Below are 14,845 nucleotides of genomic sequence, written 5' to 3' on the forward strand. Positions count from 1 at the left end.
TTGATCACTCAAATAGTTTCTGACACAAGTCATCGCCTAAAGTAACAAGAATTGACTACAAGAAGGTTTAATTGAAAAGTAGAAAATCTTCAGAATAATAGTCATTATGTTACTGTTAGAGGAAAGTAACATGATAGATGATGAATTCATAAAGGCTGCATTTTTCTTAAGTCCTAGTTCATTTGAACAAAAGATTAGATATGGAAATGGGAGAGCCTGGATTGTCATCGAAGTTTGTTTAAAGCGAGAAAAGATGCTTTGTGAGTTGGATTGACCTATTTTATAGAAGGACAATGACTTACATGACAATGCAACTTCTAAGTAAGAGATCTTGATCTAGTTAGGTTATTTTTGTTGCAGTGGGAGCTATTAATGCTCAACTATTGTTTTATGGTTGATGCTTAAGGCATCATAGTATTAAAATAATATAAGTGCGACAAGGTTGAGTATTCAACAACACATCAACTTCTTAATCATTGAATGATAAAGTATTTATGGCTCTTAGCCTTAAGGCCAAGAAAATACTTAGAAATTGTTCGAACTGATCTAGACTATTAAGATTTTAACATTTCGTTAAATAGCTTGAGAGTTGAGAAAGTCTATTTGATGCACTATGAGTTAGAATCATTTGATTTTTCAAGAGATTCAGAATACTTATAGAAGTGCAACATAGAAAGACTAGCAAGTCTCAATGGTTTACACCATAAGGAGACGAGCAAAGGGTTATGATCAGTAGTGGGAGTCTAATCTCCATTAATAAATCCAAGCATTCATCTAATGAATGGGATAGTTATGTAAGAAGGAATCGAAGTCTTTCTAAGACATGTTTGATTATGTGATGAGTTGTACTCATTAAAATCTTATTATTGATGGGATAAACATTAAAGAAACTACCAACATCAGTACCTTCTACAAAACACGAGTTGTGGACTAGAGCGTCTCTAGTCTAGCACATCTCAAGGTGTAACGTTGTTCCAACACGTGTTGGAAAAGTATCCAAGAAATTGGAGTTGAGTACTAAGGCATGTTTTAAGGTTTTTCCCAAATGATGTAAGGTTATAAGTTCTGTAATCTTCAAAGATATAATTCTTGTATGAAGATCAAGAGATGAACTACAAGCCTAACAGCGTGATAACTCTCAAAATAAAGAGAGAGATATCGGATTTTCCACATTACCAAGAAGTCATACCATTAGAAAATTTTGCACTAATAAAATCAACTTCAGTACCTAAGATTGTAAGAACCATATCGTAGTGGGAGCGTTCCACTGGAACACAACAAGTTCATGGGTCTAAGAGTGTCGTAAGACTCAGTCTTAGATTAACTTGAACATAATCCCTTTAACTACAATGTAGTGTTGGTTAATTTGGATAATCATCTTTGAAAAGATGATAGATTCCATATTACAATCTAAGATAGACAACATGTTTTACAAGACTTGCAATACTACCTACAGGCTGTGTCAGTCAGTGGGAGCAAGTATCTTTGCAAGTGTAAATGTGGATCTCAAATGGCTAGACAATGACAATGGGTTATGCCCAAAGAGAATTATCTTCTCGCTATCGTTGTGCCAGGATTTATTCGATCCTATTGTCTATTAGAACTTACATAAATTAGAATGTATGTATTATGATTGTCAAGACAGCCTTCTATAAATAGAAGTCTTGAGGAAATCATCTACTAGAACGTCCTAATGGATATGTAATTAAGGGCAAGAAACACATGATTTGAAGCTTATAAAGACCTTCGTGGTCTTAGGCAAGCATCTAAATCAGAGTATATGTGTTTTATCAAAATTGTCAAATATTTGGAATTTGACTTTTGCCCATAGCAGTGTTGTAAGCACAAGGAAGTTGAAAGTGCATTAAATATGGTATTATTGGTACTCTACGATGATAAAATCTACAAAAGTTGCAAACAACTAAGATTGACATCTGGCGTAGGAAACTGGTTGTCTGCCCAGTTTAAGATAAAGGATTAAAGAGAAACTAATTACATTCTGAGCATCTAAGTCTTTTTAAGATTGCTAGAAAGAATGATGAGATTCTCTTAGGAATCCTATATATACATTGCTTGGAACGTTTTAGCATTAGAATTTCCATGCAAAGGTTTTACCTTTCAAGATGGAATTGTCTTGTCTCTAGTCGAGTGTCGTTTGACACTTAGTGAGATCAAGAATAATGAGACTAGTTTTGGAGATAGATGTCTCATGTATGCTATTATGTGTACTAAGTTTGATATTAGTTGTACTTTTGCATAGCAAGTATATATCATATTAACCATGGCAAAGGATTTTGATTGAAGTAATGAATATACCATAGTGCTTGAGAAAGACTAGTAACTATATTCTAGTTTACCAGTCATTCATGTAATGTCCTTGGGGTTACACTGTCTTAGTTTTATGACTAATCAATGATCGAGTAAGTCGTCCTCTGAATATGTGTTTACTTTAGGAATATCTTCATAATTGCTTTAATCGTAAGTTTGAGTATGCATATGAGTATTATTTTTTTATTACTCTAGTGAAGGCTAACTCAAGGGACACACGAGTTTATTAAGCTAAGCAATCACATATGAGGATGAAATTAATTAAAGATCAAGTACGCAGCAAAGACATTATGGTGAAAAAGATATAATCAGAGAACAACCAAGCAGATTTTTCTTTCACCTTGTGAAATGAATGGTAGTTCGATATATCTAGTACAAAGACCTACTTTGAGTATAAGTGGGAGAGTTTTTGGCAGTGGGTGTGGGTATACTCGAAAGCATGTTTTGAGTATAAGTGGGAGATTGTTAGGTTTGGTATACTGAAAAGCATGTTTTGAGCAGTTTCGAGCGAATATAATCTTGCTTGAATACGAAAAACTCTACAATCCATTTTTAACTCGATTCAGTATTATTCGAGCAGTTTTGCACGAATAGAATCAGTATATTATTACATTGTGTTTGCTTGTGCATTTATAAGATGTTTTATAAACATTTAAATGTATAAGAAGCAAACAAAGTCTAAGTCTTTTGCTTAGTAGACCGGTTGTGGGCGTCGTCCACTTTAAGGTAACATGGTCAGATCTATGCAATGCTTTGCAATAGAAAAAGAAGAATTTCACAACCTAGATATGCTTAGACTACCTATCGTGAAAGGTTGCAATGTCAGTCCGCATATTTCTAAGCCTTACTGAAATAAGATGACATTGGTGTGGTATAGCACTGAACGGATCTAACAGCAAGACGTGTCTTTATGCTATCTACTGAAAGACTAGGTCTTGATAAAATACTATTTCTTAATCTACATATGTTAGCATTGAGCATACGGTGTTGATTATGCACTACTTTGACTTATCAAATGGTGCGGGTTTTTCGCAACCCAATAATCCTGATATATTGGGTAGTGGTGATTAATATCTAGCGGTGTCTAGGATTGCTATTATATTGAATCGTGCGTGAGGTGAGTCTCGTTTGATAATGTCCTCAAGAGGAGCTCGAACAAGGTTTTATTATTCGGAAAACTGGCCAGTTGGAGTTTTATTACTCTATGAATAATAAATAAGTGTTTCTTGCTAAGTCCACTCTTGTAATTAATAAGATGTTAATTAATTAAGTCCATAGAAGACATTAATTAATTAATGGACATTTATATCTTAAGCGCAAGAAATAAATAATAAACAAAGTGGAAACCCGGATTACTTGTAATTTCGGATTTGGATGGGGAGAGTTCAATATTACTTCGTAGTGGCTGCTCGTAATATTCCAATATAAGCTTGTATTAAATTGTGGGTTCAATTTAATTAGTAAAAAGCTAATTGGGGGAGCCCATATCCAAAACCTTCCATAGATCCATGTCTGGGCTCAAGCAATCGACGATTCTTTGGAGAATCAAATCGTTAACTCTAAACCGTTGAATTCATGTTTTAGGATTTACTTTCTTTGAGCATGAATTATTTGCGTTCTAGCATGCAATTATCTGTTTAACATGTGAATTGATTAATCGCATAATCGGTCAAATAGATCCGTATCTGATTTATCTGTTGTGTACAAGTCTTCCGCTGTGCAGGGGGCTCCAAACCCCAACATTTATGCTCTATTAAAATGTGATAGAAGAGATTAGCTACCTTGATTTAGCTATATTCTACCGATTACATGCTTGATTTACCAACGAGCACCCTAAATTGAAGAAGAAAAATGCAATGTGTAATGAAGGAGGGGATTGTCGTTCCTGCTTCCCCTTAGTCCCACACTCTCCAAAGATAATTATTTCCTCAATAATATCTTATATACACATTGTACCATCATATCATCATTTATTGGAAATTTAGAATCAAATAATAAAACTTGGAGTTGGGAGAGGAAAAGTGCTGATCTTAGAGGATGAAGATTAAGGAAGAATGGTGTATTTAAGTGTATTTATGTGTGTCCTCCAACTATTATATTATTATGTGGTATTTGCATATGCCAAGTGGCACTATTTTATGTACTCCCTCTGTCCCCGAATAAGAGTTACTAATTTCCATTTTGGTTCGTCCCCAATTAAGAGTAACACTTCATTTTTACCATAAATGGTAAGTAGGTCCCACATTCCACTATCTCATTTCACTCACATTTTATTATAAAACTAATATAAAAAAGTGAGTCACACATTCCACTAATTTTTTCAACCAACTTTTCTTTTACATTTCTTAAAACTTGTGCCCGGTCAAAGTGTTACTCCTAATGGGGACGGAGAGAGTAATACATTTGTCTTGATTTCACTAGAACTTTCTACCATACTAAGTAAACATTTAGGGCTAATTTATCTTCTAAAAATACATTAAAAAAATCGTTCCTTTCATTTATAGGACATAATTTCTTTACAACTTTGAAATAACTTGCCACAATGTCATATCGATAACTTACAATTCAAACAATAATTTTTTTTTTTTTTTCATTCTAAGTCATATATACACTTTAATTCAAGCTGCTCACAATATTTAGACATATGAAAATTATCATTCATATTTATTAATTATCACTATTTTTGATATTGTATCATTCACCGCAAGCCCCGATTCATCAATCACTTAATTAGAATAACAAATTTCTTCTAGGAACATTTTTGGGGCGTTACATGTATGAAGCCGCAGATTACATGTGCATAAGACGGTGCGCGATAGGATCGAAACAAGACACACAATGCGCGATACCAAAACCCACATTGAGCTACTAGAACACCTATTCCAACACATTTGTTAGCAAAATCCGGACACGAGTAGTGGATTTTTTAATTTTATGAATTTAACTGTGTAATTTTTATTTTTTATGAATTTCACTATGTAATTTTTAATTTTAGGATTTTAATTATGTAATTTTTAATTTTTAGGGTTTTAATTATGTAATTTTTAATTTTTTAGTAATTGGTAATAGTATTTCGGGTATTTGTAACGCAATATAATATTGTGGAAACGTTTTTATTTAAATTGAATAATAGAATGGTGGGACCCTTGAGCATGCTCTTGCGGAAGAGCATGTATATGGGTGTTGTGTTCTTGCGGAAGAGCATAGAGTAAAAAATGAATAAAAGTGGGTCCAGACCCACATCCATGCTCTTGCCAAAGAGCATGGATGTGGATACTCTACTGGGTTGCAATGGTGAGCTATAGTGGTATAAGTGTAAATAAATTGACATATATAGGTAATGAGTTGGAGTCCACAAATGGAAATGCCATATTTTTATGAAACAACGTAAATGGAAAGTGCACATAATTTTTATGGGACGGAGGGAGTATAATGAAGAAAAAAATGACATTTATTAACTCCATAAATGATACCCCCCTCCCTTGAAAAGTATGAACTATTTTCTTATTAGTTTGTCCCTGAAAAGTATTAAATTTCTAATTTTGGAATAGTTAAACAACACATTACCCCTACACATCATTATATTTACAACTTATATCATTAAACTACACTACTAATGATATGTAGTTCATTCTCCACTAACACTACTAATGATATGGATAACACCGGTGATGATGATTGTTACAACCTTGAATGTGAGGGGTATGAAGTGCCCCAAGAAGCAACCGGCAGTTGTGGACTTCATCAAACAAAACAGAATGGATGTTTTTGGCCTCCTAGAGAAAAGATGGACATTGATAGTATGATGGACTTTATGGGGGGACTTTTTCCTACGTGGAATTATGTACACAACTTAGCTCAGCTTTCCGGAGGAAGAATTCTCCTTCTCTGGAACCCGCAAGCAGATGACGTTGACATTTTTAAAACTGAAAAATAGGTCATTCACACAAGAATCAGGTGCACTCGTACGTTGAATGAGTTTAACTATTCTATTGTTTATGGCCTCTACACTGACAAGGAACGAGACCAAATTTGGAGTTCGGTTGTTGATTTTTGTGGACAGGTGGACCCCTATCTCATCAGTGGAGACTTTAACTGTGTCATATCTCCGGAGGAACGAACTAGAAGAACTCGACGCACTCCTAACAAGGAATCCAAGGAGCTTGTTGCTACTTGTGCAATTCTTGGTTTGCAATTCTTACTTACAGCCTCAGGCTGCGAGTTCACCTGGACGAATGGTCGGGCTACCTCATCTCAACACGCTTCCCTCCACTAGGAGCTAAAACATACCACTCACCGGCTATCACCATCCTCTTTGGGAAATTTAGGTCCCTTCCTAAACCCTTCAAGTTTTTCAATTTTTGGCTAACACATGCAGGATTCGAGCCTCTCTTGAGAGACCACTGGAGGACACCGATCCAAGAATGCAAGCAGTTCATTCTTATGGAAAGGGGAAAGGAATTCAAGAAGATTCTCAAGTCTTTCAATTTCAAGGAGTTTAGCAATCTTTCACCGAGAGTTAAGGACTACACCAAGGAGTTGGAAGATCTTCAGCTGGTAGCAGACAGAGATACAAGGAATGCAGGGATTCAGGAGCGTATCAATGAAGTCAGATCGAAAGTTCTTTTCTACAACACATCAGAGAAGGCTTTCTATGGACAGAAATCATGCCTAAAGCACCTTCTGCAGAGCAACAGGAATACAACTTTCTTCCACTCTCTTGTCAAGAGGAACAACTCGAGGAACATGACCACACTCTTTTGCAGAGAAGATGGCTCTATGACGAACGATCAAGATGAAATTATGGAGGTACTTGACAGAGGATACAGACTTGATGATGAAGACAATGGAGGCCTCACCCGAGAGGTAACCACAGAGGAGATCAAGGAAGCACTCTTCAACATCAGTATTGATAAGTCACCGGGTCCGGATGGGTACACATCAGCCTTCTACAGGAAGCATTGGGAGTTCGTTGGGGAAGATTTGGTAAGGGCGGTTAAGGAGTTTTTTACTACAGGAAGGCTCCTTAAAAGCCTCAACACAACAGCCATTTCTCTCATCCCGAAGACAACCATGAACCCAACGGTCAGTGACTTCAGACCGATTACCTACTGTAACGTGGTCTACAAAGTAATCACGAAGATCATCTCGAAGCGGCTCGGGTTGCTGCTTCTCAAGATTATTAGCCCAGCTCAATCGGCTTTCATCTCGGGGAAGAGTATCATGGACAATATCTACATTGCTGAGGAGATCATGAGAGGTTACACAATTAAGAGAGGATCACCGAGGTGCACTGTCAAGATTGATCTCCGGAAAGCTTATGACACAGTCGACTGGAGTTTCTTGAGGGACGTGCTCACAGGTCTCAACATCCACCCTTCCTTTGTCCACCTTATCATGGGGTGCGTCAAATCACCTTCGTACATGGTCACGGTGAATGGTATCAACCATGGCTACTTCAGAGGTAAAAGGGGTCTTAGGCAGGGAGACCCCATGTCTCCTTCTTTGTTCATTTTCTGTATTTGTCTCGTTTGCTTCTTGTTCGCACTTCTAGGGACTTTCAGTTCCATAGTAAGTGTGAGCACGTGGACATTACTCACCTTGCTTTTGCAGAACTGTTCGGCAGGGGAGACTTGATTTCTATGCAGATTCTGGCAGACACCATAGACGAGTTTTCGGCGTGCTCAGGGCTTGGGATCAACCAGGGAAAGTCTAACATGTTTACTGCAGGCACCATCAATGTACCCAAGGAGACTTTGCTGTAAGTGTTTGGCTATCTAGAAGGCAATCTCCCAATCAAGTATCTGGGCATTCCGCTTGCATCGAAGAGGCTAGCTTCCTCAGACTATGGCCAATTGATCGATAAGCTGGCGGACAAAATAAAAAAAATGGCCAAGTAAGACTCTTTCTTTCGCTGGGCGCTTGGAACTGATTACATCTGTCTTGTAGGGCGTGGAAGCTTACTGTCTTCAAGCCTTTTTGATACCTGAGACGGTCATCGAGAAGCTCATTGGGAGTGCCCGTACTTTTCTTTGGGGAAAGAAGTGTGGTAAAGTTGTGTGAGATGATGTTTGCAAGCCGAAGAAGGAAGGTGGTTTAGGAATTAGAAACCTCAACGGTTGGAACTCGGCACTTTATGCCAAGATCTTATGGAACATTCACTCGAAGAAGGACTCTCTCTGGATTCATTGGATTCATGCAGAATATATTGGGAACAGAACGATCGGGGAGTGGATGGCACACAAGAAGAGAGACTCCTTGTTCATCAAGAAGATCTTATCCATCCGGGATGAAATGTTGGGAAAGTGCACTAGAGGAGATCACAGCCCTCTGGAGCACATGGTTTGTGGGAAAAGGTGTTAATGAGGCTTATGACTGGTTTAGGCCTAGAGGTGAGAGACTTTTCTTGGCTAAGTATGTTTGGAAGGACTTTGTCCCACCTAAGTACTCATTCATTACTTGGCTTACACTTCGAGAACATCTTTCCACACGGGATCGCCTCCACCTTTTGGATAATTTGGACACCACTTGTCAAATTTGCCTACAAGAGGAGGAATTAGTGGATCATCTTTTCTTCAAGTGCTCGAAGACTTGGGCAGTTTGGGAGAAGATCATGCTTTGGCTTGACATTGCGAGGAGAACAACAACGATTAGGAGCGTCATCAAATGGGCAGGACGACAAACTCAAGGTTCACAGATTGTCCAGATGGTGAAAAGGATTGCACTCATGGCTACAGTGGCGATCATTTGGAGGACCCGGAACAAGAATATCTTTGATGGGAAAACTTAGGACGCAACTAAGGTCATCTTTGAGATCAAAGAAGTTACCTACAGCATCTTGTACTCACACTTTACACATGAGCAGGCTCTTCTCCACCTTCCAGACAAATGATGGAGTTCACAAGTTTTGGATGGTTGGGTATTCGACGCACTTTGAGTCACTCATCAGGGTATTCTTTTCCCCCTTGGGGAGTTTTATCCCATAGGGTTTTTTTCCCAAGGAGTTTTAACGAGGCCCGCCCACTCTGTGTTTAAATGGGTGACTTGAACTGTGATCGTCCTTTTTGCGGGCTGACCCTATGTTGTTCGTTTCTTGGTCTTTACTATGTTGCTTTGTACTAGCTAACTTGTGGCTACTTCTCTTTTATCCTCTGGTATGCCCGAGTGTATGATGTAAACGTTTGGTTTTGATTCTTTTTGTTTTATTTATTCATAAAAAAAAAAAAATCTCCACTAACACTACTTACACTATCATTCCCCCCTCCTCCCCCGTTCTCTCTCTCTTATTCCACCACTTATACATTAAAACTTTTATCGAATTAAATATACATACTTTTCAGTAACATATAAAAATAATAATAATGAGATTATAACATCTTTTCAGTAACATATCAAAATAATAATAATGAGTTTATAACACGTATAAAAGGACTTATACATCTCTGAAATATGATTTTCCTATTTCATGGATTCAAAATATGTAAACCTCATTTTCAAAAGACCAATTTTAAAATTCACTCTTAAAATAATAAAAAATTACATATGGCATGTGCATGTATCATTGGATTACACGAGTACTCCTTCCGTCCCTCATTTAAAGAATCATTTTAACTCGGCACGGCTTTTAAGAAATTGTTTGTCTTTATGAAGGAAAGTAAAGGGAGAAAGTGGATGGAATGTGAGACTCATTTAAAGTATTAGTTTTATATTGGATTGTGAGTGTAAAAAGTTGGTGGAATGTGGGATCCTCATACTAAAAGTGGAATAAAGTAAATAGTTCTATAATCGTGGACAAACTATAATGGCAAAAGGATTCTTTAAATCGTGGACGGAGGAAGTAATATCTAACAAATAAAAATGAATATGAGTTCTCATTAAATGGCACTGTTATATTACTTACCATTGTTAAAATTGTCATAAGATCATCTCCAGCCATACTTCAAAAATGAGTTTTGACGTGGAAATCTTCTCTAATCATACACTAAACTCAAACTTATTTTCGGTGTTTTTTGTGAAACAACACTAATTATGGTGTTACAGCAAAAATTTTATGAGACAAAAACTAAAAAATGGTGTAACTTTTGAATTTGGTGCAAATGATTGGAGTAAAACTACTTTTTGATATGACGTATACTCAAAAATGCGTTTGAGTTTGGTTTAAATGGTTGGAGATGGTCTAAGACACATTAATATTTTTATTAGGTTGGATCAGTAGATCACTCATACACCACATTTTATTTATTTATAAATAAAATAATTAATACTCCATCCGTTCCATGTTAATAGAGTCATTTTTATTTTGGGAAGTTCCAAGTTAATTGAGTCATTTCTATTTTTGGCAAAAAGTAATTCATCTTTTTACTTTATTCTCTCATCATCTCACTAACTTTACTCTCTCTTACTCTATTCACCATCCATTTAACACACTATTCTTAAACTCCGTGCCGAAAAGAAATGTCTTTATTAACAAAGAATGGAGGGAGTAAAAGATTTCATGAAAATAAAAATACAAAAATTAAAAAAAAAAAGTTTACAAATCTGAACAAAACAAGATGTTACTATACTCACATTATTTTTTCAATATGAGTTTCCAAAGTTTAGGGCTGAATTAGTATTATAATTCATATACGTACTCCTCTACATCCCTGACACTGAATCGTTCCTACACAATTGGTTGACCAATTCCCAATTTTGTAATTTACCAATATGAGAAACTTGAATATCTAGCTCATTTTAATTTTTTTTCAATCTTGATTTATTCTTGCAAGATAGTTATGAATATACGAATCGAGTCGTTGACCATTAAATTAATTTATAGAATTTCAAGAAGTCGTGCTTGTTGCTAATGCGATTGCTATGATAATGTGGGCAAGGATTTATTGTCCCTCTGCTAGACCGAAAAGCTTAATATTAGTATTTTATTAGTCAACTCTTGATTGAGTTTTACGTGATACAAAATGAGTAGTCCATTTATTTAGATTGAAATTGCGGTGCACTCTATTAATTCACCTGCTTCGCTTAATTTCTTATTGTTAAGACCATGGTTATTGATACGTTTACGTATGCGTTATACCTCTTGTCGAAATTTTGCTCTTTTCACCCCCTAAAAGATCAAAAAGAAATTGTCGTTTTATTATTAATTAGCTCAGCCAATTTCGACAATCTTTATGAGGTTTGTGGATCCAAATATAAGTGAATTAATTCTCTTTTAATATGCTAGAAAGCTACTTGTTAGAAAATTATTCTAGCTACTCGCATTAGGCAAAATGAAAATGGTCTTCATGAGTTTATCTTGAATCGTATTATATGTTTGATAAAAAAAAATAATCTAAATTTGTAATTGATGGATTGACTATTTTCAAACTTATTTAATCATTATATACCTTCAAATATCCAATCCTATTTTTTTATTAAAGAAACATTTAATTTGAAAGTTTATACAACATGATTGAAGGTATTAGGTTTGGCTCATAAGAATTCATAACTTAGTTATAAATGGATAGCTCATAAGAATGAATTTCATAACTTAGTTATAAATGAATAATCATATGATAATGAGTTATAGTCACTTCTCCAACTTAATAATCTCACGACTTCATCCTAGATGGATAATCATATGATAATAAGTTATAATTACATTCAACTAAAATAAATTTATAATTTATCCTAAATAAATAATCATATGATAATAAGTCATAGCTATGGGTGGCGAAACGGGTTACTCGCAGGTACACCCGATTTCAACCAAATTTGTTGTCCCAATACCCGCCCCGCGATATATCGGGATTACCCGATACCCGTGTCTAGTATCTCGTACCCGACAATGTGGGTACCCGTACCCGACCTGAAATCATGATAAAAAATTTGAAAACCATAATAGTCGTCAATGTTCCCTAATCTACTTAATTAATATCAATGGTAAGCTTTGAATAGATTGAAAATAAAAGTGAGAGAACACTCTACTATAGCTAGTTCCGGTGAGTTTTCAATTGTATGTTCGTTGGAATTTAAAAATGTTTCAAAAGAACTCTTAGATTATAGTATAAAGTACTCTCATTGTTCCACCTTAATAGAGGCGTTTCATTTTCTTCACTCATTATGAAAAAGTAATACTAATATAAATACTCTTCTGTGCATTATTATCTCTCTTACTTAACTTTTTCTCCATTTAACTATTTATTTATAATTTTTCAAAATGAGTGCATATATGGCTATTATTATTTAACTATTTACTATGTTTTCTCCACTTTAACTATTTGAAACGCCTCTTTTAATATGGAACTGAGGGAGTATTAAAAGATGGTATATGGCTAATACTAATGATAACGGGTATTATCGGGATTAACGGGTATACCCGCTACCCGCAAAACTCTAAAACAAACTACCCAATCCCCCCCTATTTTCCGTTATCGTCGGGTAGCGGGTACCCGATACCCGGTGGGTAACGGGTCGCAATGAGAATTGCCCATTCAGGGGCGGAACCAGGAATTTATAAGGAAAGGGGCAAATTTATCTATGAAGAAATGTTAAGAATTTGAGGAGGGGCATATAGTGAGAGATTGCAATAAAAAAAATTTATTTTGTACTCCCTCCATCCCACATAATTCGTCCCACTTTGACCGGGCACGGGTTTTAAGAAATGTAATGAAAAGTGAGTTGAAAAAGTTAGTGGAATGTGGGTCCTACATTTATATATTAGTTTTACAATAAAATGTGAGTAGGAATGAGTTAGTGGAATATGTGGTCCACTACCAAATATCGTAAAAGTGAAAGGACAAATTATGTGAGACGAACCGAAATAGAAAAATGAGACGAATTATGTGGGACGGACCGAAATAGAAAAAATGAGACAAATTATGTGGGACGGAGGGATTATAACATATGTGTGTAGAAAAATATGAGGAGGGGCATTTGTTAGGATTAGTATACTGAAAAGCATATTTCGAGCATGTTGCACGGATAGAATTGCTTGTATACAATATATTCTACAATCCACTTTTAACCCAAAGCGAGAAGAAGTATTTTTATCGCATTGGTGTTTGTTTGTGCATTTATAAGATGTTTCTCAAACATTTAAATTTATAAGAAGCAAACAAGTCTAATTCTTTAGCATAGTAGATTGGTCGTGAACAATGTTCACAGAAGGTGACGCAGTCGGTTCTTTGTAGAAGAGAAATAGAATTTCACAACCTAGTTAGGCTTTGGCTACCTATCGTGAAAGGTTGCAGTGTTAGTCCGCATGTTTCCTTACCTTAGGGAATAAACGACACTGGTGTGGTATAGCACTGAAGGATCTAACAGTTGAGATAAGTCTTTCTTGCTATTTACTGAAAGATGAGGTCTCGGTGATTGTTATTTCTTAATCATTGTTGACATAACATTGAGCATACGATATTGATTGTGCACTACTTTGATTTATCAAATGGTGCGGATTTTTCGCAATCCAAGAATCCTGATATCTTAGGTAGTGGTGATCAATGCCTAGAGGTGCTAGTATTGTTATTGCAATGAATTGTGTGCTAGGTGAGTCTAGTTTGATAATATCCTCAAGAGGTGTTTGAAAAGGTTTTATTATTCAGACACCCGGCCGGTTGGAATTTATTCCAGAATAATAAATAAAGATTTTGAACTAGACAACTCTTGGAAAAAGATATTAATTAATAAAGTCAAATAGCAGACTAAAATTAATTAATGGATATTTATATCTTAAACACGGGAAATAATAAATTAAAGAGGTAAAGCCCGGATTACTCGTAATTTGGGATTGGACGGGCAGACAATATTATTTTACTGTAGTGGCTGATTATAATATTATGTTGAACTTGTATTAAATTGAGGCTCAATTTAATTAGTAAAAGTCTAACAGGTTTGACCCAAGTCCAACCTCCATGGATCGCTAATCTAGCCCATAATAACTCTATATAAAAGGAGATTAGAAAGGAGATTAACTGATTTTTATTCATTATTTTTCGTGCTCCCCTCTGGGAGTGAACGAAAAATCAGTTTTCTCAAAAACTGATATTCTGTCTTCTTTTTATTCAAGCCCTTTTCGATTCTGACAAGCTTTGCCCACCCAAAGGTCATAATCTAAGTTCGGGATATAGATTAGAAGATTCGTGGTTGAGTACAAAGAACATCACGTGAAGAAGGCGCAAGCAATCGACGATTCTTTAGAGAATCAGATCGGTAATTCTAAACCGTAGAATTCATGAATTAGGGTTTAATTTCCTTAAGCATGAATGTATGTGCCTTCGTGAATGCAATTGATTGTTTAACATGTGGTTAATTGATCCCATAATTAGTCAAATAGATCTAAATGCATGATTTATTTGTTTATGTGTGACTTCCGCTGTGCAAGGGGCACCAATCCCCAACAACATTTACCATCCCATAAGATAGATTCGCCCATGTACCCATTATTCGCTACCTATTTGGCCACCCCTAGTGTTGTGACAGAATAGAGCTATTGTATAATCGAGGTAAACAGAAACATAAAGAAGACACAGATTTACGTGGT

This window comes from Salvia hispanica, chromosome 2 (assembly GCF_023119035.1).
Source record: "Salvia hispanica cultivar TCC Black 2014 chromosome 2, UniMelb_Shisp_WGS_1.0, whole genome shotgun sequence".
Classification (NCBI taxonomy): domain Eukaryota; kingdom Viridiplantae; phylum Streptophyta; class Magnoliopsida; order Lamiales; family Lamiaceae; genus Salvia; species Salvia hispanica.